At 34.9% G+C, this 13,419-nt stretch overlaps 1 protein-coding gene across 2 annotated transcripts in view; it reads right to left on the reverse strand.

Annotated features, from left to right (window-relative positions):
- Positions 1–13,419, reverse strand: part of LOC113240626 (sex-lethal homolog) — a 64,480-nt gene that overhangs the window by 44,961 nt on the left and 6,100 nt on the right. The window contains exon 1 of one of the 2 annotated variants that reach the window (XM_026477964.1): positions 11,913–11,984. The exons of the other annotated variant lie outside the window; for it this stretch is intronic. The gene's annotated coding sequence lies outside the window, so the exon portion shown is untranslated. Of the gene's footprint in view, positions 1–11,912; positions 11,985–13,419 lie in introns of those variants that run through there. 2 annotated transcript variants of the gene reach the window in all.

Genomic DNA, 13,419 nt, shown 5'->3' on the forward strand with positions numbered 1-13,419 from the left:
CGACTTGAACGACTTAAACGCGACTTGAACGACTTAAACGCGACTTGAACGACTTAAACGACTCGAGTTGTTTGCAATGGACTTATACCTATTTTATGTCTTATTAAACCCGAAGTTTATAAATAAAAATGACGTAGTATGTAGTAAATAATCACGTTTATTTACTTATAATAAAAATTAGGATTCAAAGAGCGATTTAAGCAAAAGGTACAAGATTTTAAGACCTAATTATATAATGATTGCATACAACACTTTTTCTGCGAGTAAATTAAAATAATGAAATACAACCAATATTTAAAAGTCTAAGGAAATCCAGTTCTAACGTGCTCTTTATTTTATTTTGTGTAATATTGGTCTGCTTTTCTGCGACCACTTTTCTTATTATGAAGTCCTGGTACTTTTGTTTAAACTTCTTAAGAAACACATGCACAGTAGTGAGATACAATTTATCTGTAATACATAAAACAAATATATACATAAAAATCTCGCCTGTCACCCATTCAGGGGTAGGCAGAGACTATGGACCTCCACTTAATACGTTCATAAATAGTATGTTTCATTCACCATTATCAGATACTAAAATTTGATAAAATACTTTGACTGTTGGGTTCTGTATCTATTAATTTTTATATTAAAGAAACAAATAATTCCCGAAAAACAAATTCTTAAATTGGTTATAATTAACTGACTTCTGTGAACAAAGCTACGTTAACGTTATCCATCAATCGTAAAATATCTTGTGGGTAGAAATCAAATCACGCCACACGGCTCATGGCTCATGACTCGCGACTCCCGAGGCTATAAGGCGCCAGTCGTCTTAGTCGTTTTAGTCCTATAAGTCTTTTAAGCTTCCTAGGTTAAAAAACATCGACTCGAATTAGTCTTCAGCTTTTGTCTTATGACTCAAGACTTTAAAAGGCCTTAAAAGACTGAGGGTCGTATTCCAGAACTCTACTCAATGCTCAAGTCAGGGCTTGAGTATGATTTAAAACACTAGAAATCATACTCAAGTCCTTGCCATTAGGGTCGTATTTCCAGTGCTTGAAAAAATACTCAAGCCCTGACTTGAACATTGAGTAGAGTTCTGGAATACGACCATTAGTCTCTTTCATCGTTAGTTGTGTAACTGGGCGCTAAGGTTAAGGTACTGGTGAAATTACAAGCATATGAGACTTGTCAACTCTAAACCTCAGCGTGACAGGCGCAGTGGAAGCGCCCCTCATATTTTAGCGATTAAAACTATGCGAGACACTGCAACTAATTAGTGATTACCCATAACATAGCGTGTCTCTTACCACTAAGAACACAGCTTGTTCGTCTCTTCACATAAAAAAAGCATTGATTGTACATGTCACAATTAGAGTAGAAGTTTTCTTTTTTTTATAGATTCTTCAGCGCGATAATGAAAAATTTCAATTACGGTCACCCATCATTTTACTAACAACGAAAACGCGTACTTAGCGATTTGACCACCAAAATGTCCGTGTCTCACGCGATTGGTCACTGAATCACAAAATTACTTTTAATTTTTATAGCTACCTTTAATTTTTATTCTATTATGCGGCACTGGGGTTGCGGTAAATACAATTCTTATTAAAAAACGGCCAATTTATTACTACGTCAGTCAGGGCTGGTCAAAATATGTAAAAATATATTTTAATTAAAATATAAAATAATGTTTTAATTAAAATACGAAATACACAAAAAAATATGTTATGTGCTGTTATGTGAGAGTAGAACGCTGTGAACGGTGTGGTTTGAAAAGGGATGTAGTGACAAAAATAGAAAAGGGTATATTGAGATGGTTTGGGCACGTGAAGCGGATGAATGAACGTGGATTAACGAAATAAATATAATTATAAAGATAACGTGGAAGGCATCATTGGAAGAGAACGGTCACCATTCCTAAAACATTCTAAGATCAAATTGAGAGTGTTCTAAAAAGGCTGATGAGCGTAGTGAGAAGAATAAAAGGGTTTAAATTAATAATAATAATAATAACGCACACACTCAACATACCCCCGCACTAGGGAAACCCTGTGTCGCGGGTGCCATGGACACACACATAGACAACCACAAATTACACCCAAACTCACGAGAGAAATAAATGTAGACCATACAAATATTTCTCCCGACCCGGGAATCGAACCTGAGACCTCCGCGTGGCATGGTAACCGTTCGGCCACAGAGGCAGTTAAAAGAACTTGGGCTAAGAAGGCCAAGAACTGTGGAAGTTATCGAGACGTGACCGTGCAGGGAATGTGTGCTGAAATTAAATAGCGCCTTGCTGCAAATTTGTTTATTGGGATTTGTTTCACACAAATTTTCACCAAACATAGTCCTTAAGTAAATAATCTAAACTGATCACAATTATTAATATAAGTAAATCTGGAATTATATTACGCGTGATAAACGTGGCAGTCCGGCTGAGAGAAGAGGAAGTGAGCAAGAGAGTGTACGTTAAAAGTATGATGAATGTAAGTGAAACAAGAGAGGTTTGTCAGGATCGTGCTAAGTGGCGATCGATAGTATCTGCCTACCCCAATGGGAATCTAGGGGCGTGAGTACAAATAAATAAATATTTCATTGAATGTAAAGCACACACTCAGCCCAGCACTAGGGAAACCCTGTATCGCGGGTGCCATCGAGACACGCACAGACAACCACAAATTACACCCAAACTCAGGACAGAAATAAATGTAGACCATTTAGATATTTCTCCCGGCCCAGGAACTGAACCCTGCACCTCTGCGTAGCAGAGCAGAACGGTAACAGTTCGGCCACAGAGGCAGTTATAGGTATACAGACGTATCGAAAATATAAAATACCAAGTACGGTATGTATTTTGACCTCAATTATTTAAGATACAAAATATAATCATTAACCACTAACCGGATACCACGGAAGTACATATTTGCCAAATACTAATTACAAAATATATACATTTTAGGTAGTAATTTCATTGAATCAAACGCGTACAAACGCGTATTTTAAAAACAAGTACTTCAAGTGCTACCCAGCCCTAACTACAGTGCCGCATTTATATAAAAAAATATAAAAAGGCATTGTGCCAAATATTTTGTACTAATATGATAATGGATGATTGGCTTCGTGTTTGATTCTTGTGTTACAACAGTTTAAAACCACTGCCGTGCCAAAAACAGATATTATCAACATTTCGAATGAACAAACCAGCATATCGTAGAAAAATACTCCTACATATTATGAGAACAGCTGTCACAAAAACTAACAGCTATGGTACAGAATGATTTTCCAATGCATTTAAAACACCTGCTTCATATATTCGACCACTAGCAGGCTAGTCGTATAACGAATACCACAGTCCAATGTCGATTATATAGTCGTTCTGACTTTGACGCTAATAACACAGATTACAGAATATCTAATAATAATCATCAAAATTTAAAAATATAAAAAAAACGAACTTCTAATATTTGGTATATGCTTAAACAGCTGTTTAAAACGAAAACTCAGTCAAATGTATAATATTTGGTAGAAATTGTGATATAAAAAACTGCAACACTATTTAAAAGTTTGACAGGTAATTAATAAAAAAAGTCATTTAAATGGCAACACCAAGACGGAAAGACAATATCAATGCCACCACGCTTTCTGTCGCCGTAAGTAGATATACGTAGCCGAAGACGAATACTGTCACCGTGTCATCACTAGTTTACTTCTAGGTACACCATACAATTTTTCACGAATTATTACGACTCTGTTAATTTTTTTTTAAATTTATCATTGATTGCTAAACTTTAAACCAAAAGCAGCAAGGTGCAACCACATCCGCGACAACGGCTAGTAATAAAAACAATATTAAAATTAACAAGCTGCAGCAAATGGATGCGGCAATGGAAAACACACGAGTGGATAATAAACTTCACAATCAGCCGAAAAACTGGGGCTCGGCCGTGACCTATAACTTTGCGATCACGACAGGGAAGTATACAGGCGGTGTTCGAGTGGCATTTTTGAAATCCCTTTGCGATAACTAAATACAACCTAGGCTTTTGACTCGTTTGCATATAGAACCTAACGACTGGCACGCGAAGTACGGCAATTGATGTACATAAGTACAATGAATAAGATTTTATAGCATACGTAATTTCTAATAAAGGGTCTTTCAACAAGAACTTTGTTTTCTAAAACAAAATAAAACAAAAAATTTAGATGAAGATGATTCAAATTTTTATTGTATTACAAAGAGAAAAGTTCGGCAATTATGAATGAAAAATGATATCTGGCAAATGTCCACCACGACCACGCTGACAGAAGTCGATTCTTTCATCAAAATTTTTAATCACTTTTTGGCAAAATGTCGGGTCTATTTCGGCTATCACATCACGGATTTTGAGTTTTAAGGCTGTAGTCGATTCGATTGGCTCCGTATAGACTCTGTCCTTAAGATAGCCCCACAAAAAATAATCCAGTGGTGTTAAATCACACGATCTGGCTGGCCATTTAACAGCTGAATTTCGGGAAATTACGCGATCAGCAAATTTGGTTTGCAATAAATTGATCGTCTCATCGGCTGTGTGACATGTGGCACCGTCTTGTTGAAACCACATGTCAGTGATATCCATGTCATCAATGCTAGGCCAAAATTGAGTTGTTAACATCTCGCGATAGCGTGATCCATTCACCGTTACCGCATTTCCAGCAGAATTTTCGAAAAAAAACGGCCCAATGCCAACGGCACAAGTCACATTGCCACCGAAACAATGAATTAATTTATTGCAAACCAAATTTCCCGATAATTTCACGAAATTCAGCAGTTAAGTAGCCAGCTCGATCATATGATTTAACACCGCTGGATTATTTTTTATGGGCTTATGTTAAAGACAGAGTCTATACGGAGCCAATCGAATTGATTGCAGCCTTAAAACTCACAATTTTTGAAGTGATTAACCAAATAAACCCACCACTTTCTCAAAAAGTGATTAAAAACTTTATGGAAAGAATCGACATCTGTAACTGTGGTCGTGGTGGACATTTATCAGATATCATTTTTCATTAATAATTGCCAAACCTTACTTTTATTAATACAATAAAAATTTGAATCATTGTCATCTAAATTTATTGTTTTATTTTGATTTACAAAACAAAGTTCTTATTGAAAAACCCTATATATAGGGCTATATACAACCTTGCATGACTATATTAATAAAAACATCATAGGTAACAAATTCTGTTTCATGAGTTTTAATAACTCATCAGATATATATAACCTATCAATAGTCATTATTAAGTCTTGTTTAACATATAATTATAATGTACAATCTTCCTTATGTGAGAGTGAATAAATAAATAAATCTGTAGCACTTCATTAATCAAATTTGCGTTTCTAAGTTTTGCAGCACAATGGAAGTAACTTTTGCATAACCTGTGTTGCCACAAATAAATAAATTGCATTCCGCCCAAAATGCGGAAACAGTGGCCACGCAAAAAATAATCGCCATTTTTTAAATAAATCTTTAGCACAGCACACATTAGCGCTACGTCTCTCCTAAACATCTGTTGAAGATGCCGACAGAATAGCTCGATTTTTTTGGCTATAGACGTGATGTCAATCTTCAAAACATACGATATCAATCGTCCTCTTCTTACACATTCAACTCGATTTTGTCTAATCACACGCGTGTTGTTCGACAAAAAATACGATATCGATGTCTGTTGCTTACAAATTTTGTCATTTTGTTTGATCACACGCGTCGATTGTCAAAAAATCGATCAAATCTGTAGGCACCTCTTCCTTAGTATGGTCACGGTTCACTGTTAAGTCCAAGCAGCAAAACCTTTAGTCCATTTAGTACAGAATCGGATATGGTGCCAGCTATTCTGCATCGAAGAGAGACCAGCCTATTCCAGAATAAACACTTAGATGTATGTATATGCTCAATACATGTATACAAAATTATACCTCGTCGTTCTTGTCTACCTTGGTCCCTCCCGTCTTGCCTATGTCAAATTCAACTTCAAATACACGCGACTTTCTAAACCTTTTATGTTAAACTAATTAATACACACGTTTCCGTACCCCATTATGGGAATGTTCCGTACCATTATTAATCAATCAGAAACTGACATTGTTGCGTTTAATCTTAGTTTTCTCCAAACCAATGTCATTAAAACGCAATTAAAAGTTGGAATTCTCAGAATTTCTTAGCCAAAAACTGAATCATAATGCGTTGATAATGTATTTATTTAAATTTTAACTTCATGCTTTTTAAAAAGCTGTTAGATTCATACTAAGTATGTGTGCTACGCTGCGTTTATAATTTAGACTACTACTATTTTATTTGTAAATTTTTGCTCGCCTTATAAATAAACAAAATAAATAACTATGTACATATCTAGTTCTTAGGTTTTCGCGATTGTTACACATAGGAAATGAAACTATTTTTCCGGATTTAAATCGCGTATATTTGTTTTTTCAAACAAACCGACGAATCAATATTAGACATAACTGGTTGAAGACTGTACCACCTCAGTCAACCGTGACCATGGGACCTGTAATGGGCCCGAAACGTCAGTTTGTTTGAAAAAACAAATATACGCGATTTAAATCCGGAAAAATAGTTTCATAACTATGTAAATAACTTTTGTGTGATCATGACTCATAAATTATCAACATTCGAGGTTGTAGTAAAAGATTCCGTGATTCGGCCCTGTGCGCATACTATAGGGGCAAAGTCACTTAATACAGGCGGACGTATGATCCCGGCGGAAAACTGAGAGATGGATGGCGGAAATAACATTCAATAAGAAATAACAATGCACTAAACGAAGTAACATACATTAGAGGTGTGTCGAAATCATCTAAAGACCTATTATTTCAATACATTAATTTTTTTCTACGTTGCGGAGTGACATAATTATGTAAATAATTTAGTTTTGAAATGAACTGAATTGTATTTAGTTTTAGAATGAATAAAAAAAAACAAAAAATGCATGAATTCGAATAATATGTATATTGAATATGGTCACCACAATTGGGAAAAGCGCATGGCGTAAACTTTTAACAGCAGCCAACGCACAGACATATATCTAGATAGTCGCCGCAAGTACAGTAATTTGTATGAAAACCAAGCGTGCCACTTTTTTTGTACCCACTATGACGTCACAAGAGCTATTTAGTGATGGAAACCTCCTTGCTCCCTCCTTAAATCGATTGAATGAACGGAATACGCGTAAACACGCGTACTCCATTCAATTAATCAAGTAATTAATTCCAGTAGTCGTAATATTAGTATAGTACAAAAATACTTGAATACGATAGTTAAGTCCTTTGTTTTACTTGTTTCATTACTTAAAAAAATCAAGACTAATTTTTAATCGACTTCAAATATTAAAATCCTTCCATTAAAATGAGCTTATTATATAACATGTTTTTGTAATAGAAGATCTTATCGATTAACTTAAATAATGAAAACGCACGTCAATATATGAACTTGTGACTGCCTTAATTAATTTTACTAGATGGTTTTCTGTTGGTAATTGATCAAATTGATGAATGGCGAGACAAATGAAAATATTACTGCTGACAAAATATGGTAAAATCTTATTAATCAGAAGAGAAATTTTGTGATTTGTTTATTATCTCTCGGATTTCGAACTCTACTTCTCTGCATATTTGAACAGCATCTTCGTCCTCGAAAGCAACGAACGAAGCTTTACAACAACCTGGAGCTGGCCATTAATTAACAGTGCGCAGTCTTTACAGTGCACTGTTAATTTTTTGCATTATATATTTTTTTCTATTACTCGTACTACATGTAATTATTTGCTCACTATATTCGGACATTCAAGGCATACACTCGGTTGCATATTTGTTTTCTCGAAATTCATACAAAACTAAAATAATTGTTTTTAAAATAAATTATGCATCTTTTGATTAGAAAATCACTTGCCCGTGGAAGGAAACGTCCCTGATTTCCAAGTTTACCCGCACAATTATGCAATTTTTCGCGTTTTCGACTGGTGTTTATCTACGATAACAGTCGAACTCGTTCTGACGTGTAGCAGCGGCAACTAAGTGAATTCCACTTACTTTGTCTATCTAGATATGCGTCTGTGAGTCAACAACAGTTAAATGCCTCTACTAATTTGCAGGGGGAGCCACACGCAAAGCTAATCTCTTACTTGACATAACTTATCACATGAATCTCTCTCACTCGATAAAAATGTATTCGATGATGACTGTTGCTAATTTAAAAGCAGGCACTGTCGTTCCCCGTCTGTCATCCGTGCCGAAACAAGTACCTTTAAATAAGTAATATTCGACCAAATTAAAAGAAAATGGCAAGTAGGAAGCTTCAATCGCATCATGTATCTTTAAATTTAGTCGTGTATTGCTTATTTGACAGTTATTGTGTCGTGCGGAGAATGAGAATAGGTCCCCCAGAACTGACGAAAATAAATGTTGCTGAACCGGAAAACAAGGCGAAGGTTACTTAGTATTAGAAGGTTAGTTAATAAGCTATCAATTTAATTTAACCGCAATTTGCTTGCTTATAAACAAAAATCCGGGTTCACACGTTATCCAAGGGTAATAATCACAGTTAGCGAGAAGTATTGCTATTAAATATTCACAAATGTATGTAACTTTGAAAATAAATTCATAAATACATGCCGTTATAAGGATTCGAACTGTAGGCCTCACAATTATGAAGCAACCGTTCTACCACTAGGGCTGCTAACAGATTGACTGCATGTTTGCAGTCGTAATCAAATTCATGCAGCCGAGATTGACTGCATGCAGTTAATGCGTAAAGTCGTTATCAACTTTATGAAGGCTGCATGAAGTCAAAATGTTAGCAGCCTAAGCTACCAGAAGATTGTGACTGATTAATATATAAACGAATAGGCCTCTTTTATTTATAGTATATGTACCGTTTGTTAGCAAACTAAATAAGTAAATTCAACGACCACCACGTTGACCCAGATGTTAAGCCCGCCTTCCACTGCGAATAGAGCGGGCTCCGTCCGACTCGCAGCGGTAAACTTTGTAGAATTGTCTCCACCCCAAACGAATGAGCGAAGCGGACTGAGCGAATTTAAAGAGTTACGAAAGAGGTCGCAGAGTTGAGCGGGTTTCCAAAAGAGTCCGTACGGACTCCGTGTGACTCGCAATAGTAAATTTCCTGGAAGTGCTTCCACCGCTAGCTAGTGTGATATAAGATATGTCATTGTGTCGCGCGCTAGTTTTGAACAGACTCCTCAAAGGTAATATAATGGATATAGGGAGTTAACATGCTTAGAAGGAAATCGATTTGTGAACTTTCCTACAAAACATTATTCCGCCTGATTTATTCATAAATGAAATGTAAATGAACTAGAAAGTTAATGAGGCTGCAGAAAATGGGATGAAATAAAATTCATAGCGTTTACTACGTCTTAAAACATTGGAAGTGATTTTTTTACACAAAACAAAACCTGAAACTGATTTTTTACTTTCCCGCCGCCTAGCTCACTCCGCTAAGCCCGTTCTCTATGGAAGGCAAACAACAAAACTGTGGACCAAAAGGGTCTATTTTATGCTATTACCGAGAGAGGGAACCAGGAGTGCCATAGCACGGGTTTTGCCTAGTTTGAGCTTCTAACGCCCGTATAAGCTCTATGTTTTATCATTTACTTATATTTTGTAATTATTGGAAAATAATAAACGATCTTTTTATTTAGTTAGTAAAAGAATCATATTGCAGACGATTTAAAGTGAAATCGCATAATCTGTAAGTTAGTCAAATTGATAATTTTTTGCTTGATAATATAAAATGTAAAATTTAATGAATTTATGTCATGTTTTCTACTTCCTATTTGTTTTTATTCCAATTGTTGTCTATGCTATTGAATAAATTTAAATGCATGCAATAATCAATGGTAAATTAAGAAATATATGTAAAATATTCGCATGCCAGATTTTGGGGAAATGTATGATCTGATTATTAGAATATACTATAACACCTTCATTGTTACCCACATTTTTCAGCAAAAAATAAATAAATATCTTGTATTCTTGTATTATTCGGGAAAAGGTTCTTTTTTAATTCATTTATGCAAAGGGAATTATCTAGTTTGAGACCAGGTAATCATGTGTTAAACGGTTGTACGGCACATTCTCATGCTTCTAAATAAATGGATGGATAGATTATATGACCACAAACAATGATAAAGACGGTGAGAGTGGACATAGTGATCACCGTGAAAAACAAAAGGACTGTACTGCACATATTGTGATAATAAGCACGTACTGACATTAAAAATGTATTGCTGTTTCAAATCACTTAAAATACCTACGTCAGAATACGATGAGTAGGGCAGAGTCCCATAGTTGCTTGTATAAGGCAAAAGTGAAGAGAGACTCCGTGAATATGGCCATGAACAAGAATTCCACGAATACGGGCTCCGATAGTACGAATCCATCTTACGTATTTAATTTGTTGAACTTCACGTAATTAATAAAATTGTTTAAATTCTCCTAGAAGGCACATTTTTTTTGGAACACATTCTTTTTAAACTTTATTTTTCTTTTTAATTTACCGTCTAACGCAATGGTACGCATTAGTAAGACCTACATTAACATTTATTTTATAAGACTAACGTATACAACTATCATCTAATTGACAATCATTTAATACTACGCCATTACAAAAATGAAAAAGAATAACCACTGATTTATATCACGCTCTCTCAACAACTGACTGAAAATCGAGAAATGCGCCAGAACGAAGTGACCTCAGCGGCAAACTTTATAAGCTTTCATTCCAAACATGAACCTTAGTGCAATGTTTTTAGAGAATATCACAGACAGGGTTGAAATCTAGTTCAGTAACTCAAGGTCCACAGAAGGCTTGCACGACACTAGTTTTTTCTCGCGACGATGTCCGCTTACATTAGTAAATGGTACGTAGTGCAATCCAGATGAGAGGACAAACAACGACGACGAAATCTACCAGCATTATACGTTTATAACGCTGGTAGATTTTTGCCATCTTCTGAATTATCACTCTTTATAAGATACGTGTTTGAGAAAGTAAGACATCGGTTTGATAGTACGGTATATCTAACATTACGTAGTACACAACGTACATACACCTTACATTACGTAGTACACAAATACTTGTTGTATTTTGTTACAAATTGTACCTTATATTATTTAAATAGCGTTCAGAGTTCAAAAGCAAGTTTAAAAATTATCAAGATATTCTTTTTCTTTGATAATTATCCTATATATATTTGATTATCCATGCCGATTCATATTTTTGACTATTTAACTTTTTACTAAAAATGGCAAACAGTGACAAAACTATTTTTATTAATAAACACAAAAAAAATCTTTGGGAAATCGACTTGGTTTGATCTTTTTTAGACTCTCATTGGAGACGTTTGGATACGTCTCGGGTACAAACACATGGCACGACATTCCTAGTGGTAGCATTTGAAGCTTCTATTAATTTTATATTCTTCAAGATATTTATCGTGATAATTAATACACTGTTTAAAAGTGACAGTATAGTTTGACCTATTGCTGAGTAAAATAAATAACGACTTCAGCATACGAAACTCCACAAACATCTCGCAAAAAGTAGATTTTGCCATAAATATCACGCTTGCATGCTGGTAAGTGACCATTTGTTGCTCCTTATTGAGCTCGGTAAAATTCAAACAATGTCTTTATTCTGTTAGTGTGGATTATACGCAGTACGACATGTTCTCATGGACTCCTTCCAAAAACCTAGACTAACCTTGACACAATTGAGTCTGTTCGAGATTTTTACACACCCATGGTGAACCTGGACTATAGTTTACGAAATAAACAGTGTTTAAACTTCGTCTTAAGTGTTATACAGTGTACTGTGTATGTGTATTTTAGAAGCAAAACAACTTACTTTCCGGCAATAGGAAGCATCGTGCGGAAACTTGAGTTCCGGAAAACGTTCAGAAAACTCTTCGAAGATATGGTAAATTAACTCGCAAGCGGGCCAGAGAAAGAGAGAGATATCTTAGAGGGAAATTACCAATCAAAATACATCACAGTAGAGACGCAAGCCACGTGTGTACCATACAAATGTACAAGATGTTATTAAACTGTTGCGTCTTTGTAATTATTTTTCTACTCCTGTACATTAATCTGCCAATTATAATTTCATAACCCGTACCACAAAAGCGCTCTTTTTAGTTCTGAATCATAATTTTATCGTCTATGGTACTCGTTACCGAACTAAAAAAATTCTGTGTATAGAACTATAATAAAATGAAACTCGACGAAACTAAATCGCGTATATTTGTTTTTTTTTTCAAACAAACCGACACGCTTTGCCCTTTACAGGTCATAGTTCGAAACGTTGGTTTGTTCGAAAAAACACTCGCGATTTAAATCCGAAAAAAATAGTTTCTTTTCCTATAACATCTCTAAATTACGTTAATTCCACTTTTAGTTCTTTGTAGTTATATAATTAGCAATATCATAATATTGTAATTTGAAAGAGTCTTGTTGTCAACTATTGTCTAAAGGCACATGTCGCAAACATATTGTATAAGGCGCTGTATTACATTACGGCTAGCCAATTTGAAAAACTGCGCTGTTTTCTAAGACGGCTACCTCATCTACGAAGCGGCGGCCAACGTTTAGCCGTATTGTTCACAGGGAAAATTTCGTGGCCGTGGTTTGTTTTTAGGTCATTATAAAATAATTAATATAGTTTACGATAAAAATGAATAGTTTTCACGTCAGCAAGATTTTTCCGAATTTTAAATATTTCTTTCGCTAATTTACGTATTTTTATTTGCACAAAAGTTTTCGTAGCGAATGAATATTACTGCGTAAATAACGCAGTAACATTCATACTTAGAGTAAGCTCATTTCGGCACTTTTCGGCGCTTTTATTACTACTCGTTTTTTTAAGAAAAATAATTAGGAGAAGAAAATAATTTGTTACATGTTCACCATTATTCACAGTTTTCATACATATTTTCACTTTTTCCACTCCTTAAAACATTAGTTTTAAGTTTTAAGTTTTAATTGTTTGCACTTTGTTGAGACAGTTGCTGTTTGGGACGCAATTTTTGTTGTTATGATAATGTAAGGTTTACTGGCGGCTAACGGCGGAGCTATGTATTAGGGATGCCACGAATATTCAGCCTATTCGGTCACTTTTTATTTTACCGAATATAAAATGATGAAAAAAAAATCACATATTATCCAAAATGTATCTTGTATTTTAATCACAAATTATTGCTTTAATACTTCAAATCAATCAGTGGCAGGTTGTTATGAATGAAAAAAAATTTTTTCAGCATTGGTTGGCAACAAACGATTGTGTTTTTCCTTATAAACAATACATGTACAGCCTCCCACTAAAAATACTATCGCCAGGAGACGATAGATAAATGTTA

This window comes from Hyposmocoma kahamanoa, unplaced genomic scaffold, assembly GCF_003589595.1.
Source record: "Hyposmocoma kahamanoa isolate Upper Pololo Valley unplaced genomic scaffold, ASM358959v1 160, whole genome shotgun sequence".
Lineage (NCBI taxonomy): Eukaryota > Metazoa > Arthropoda > Insecta > Lepidoptera > Cosmopterigidae > Hyposmocoma > Hyposmocoma kahamanoa.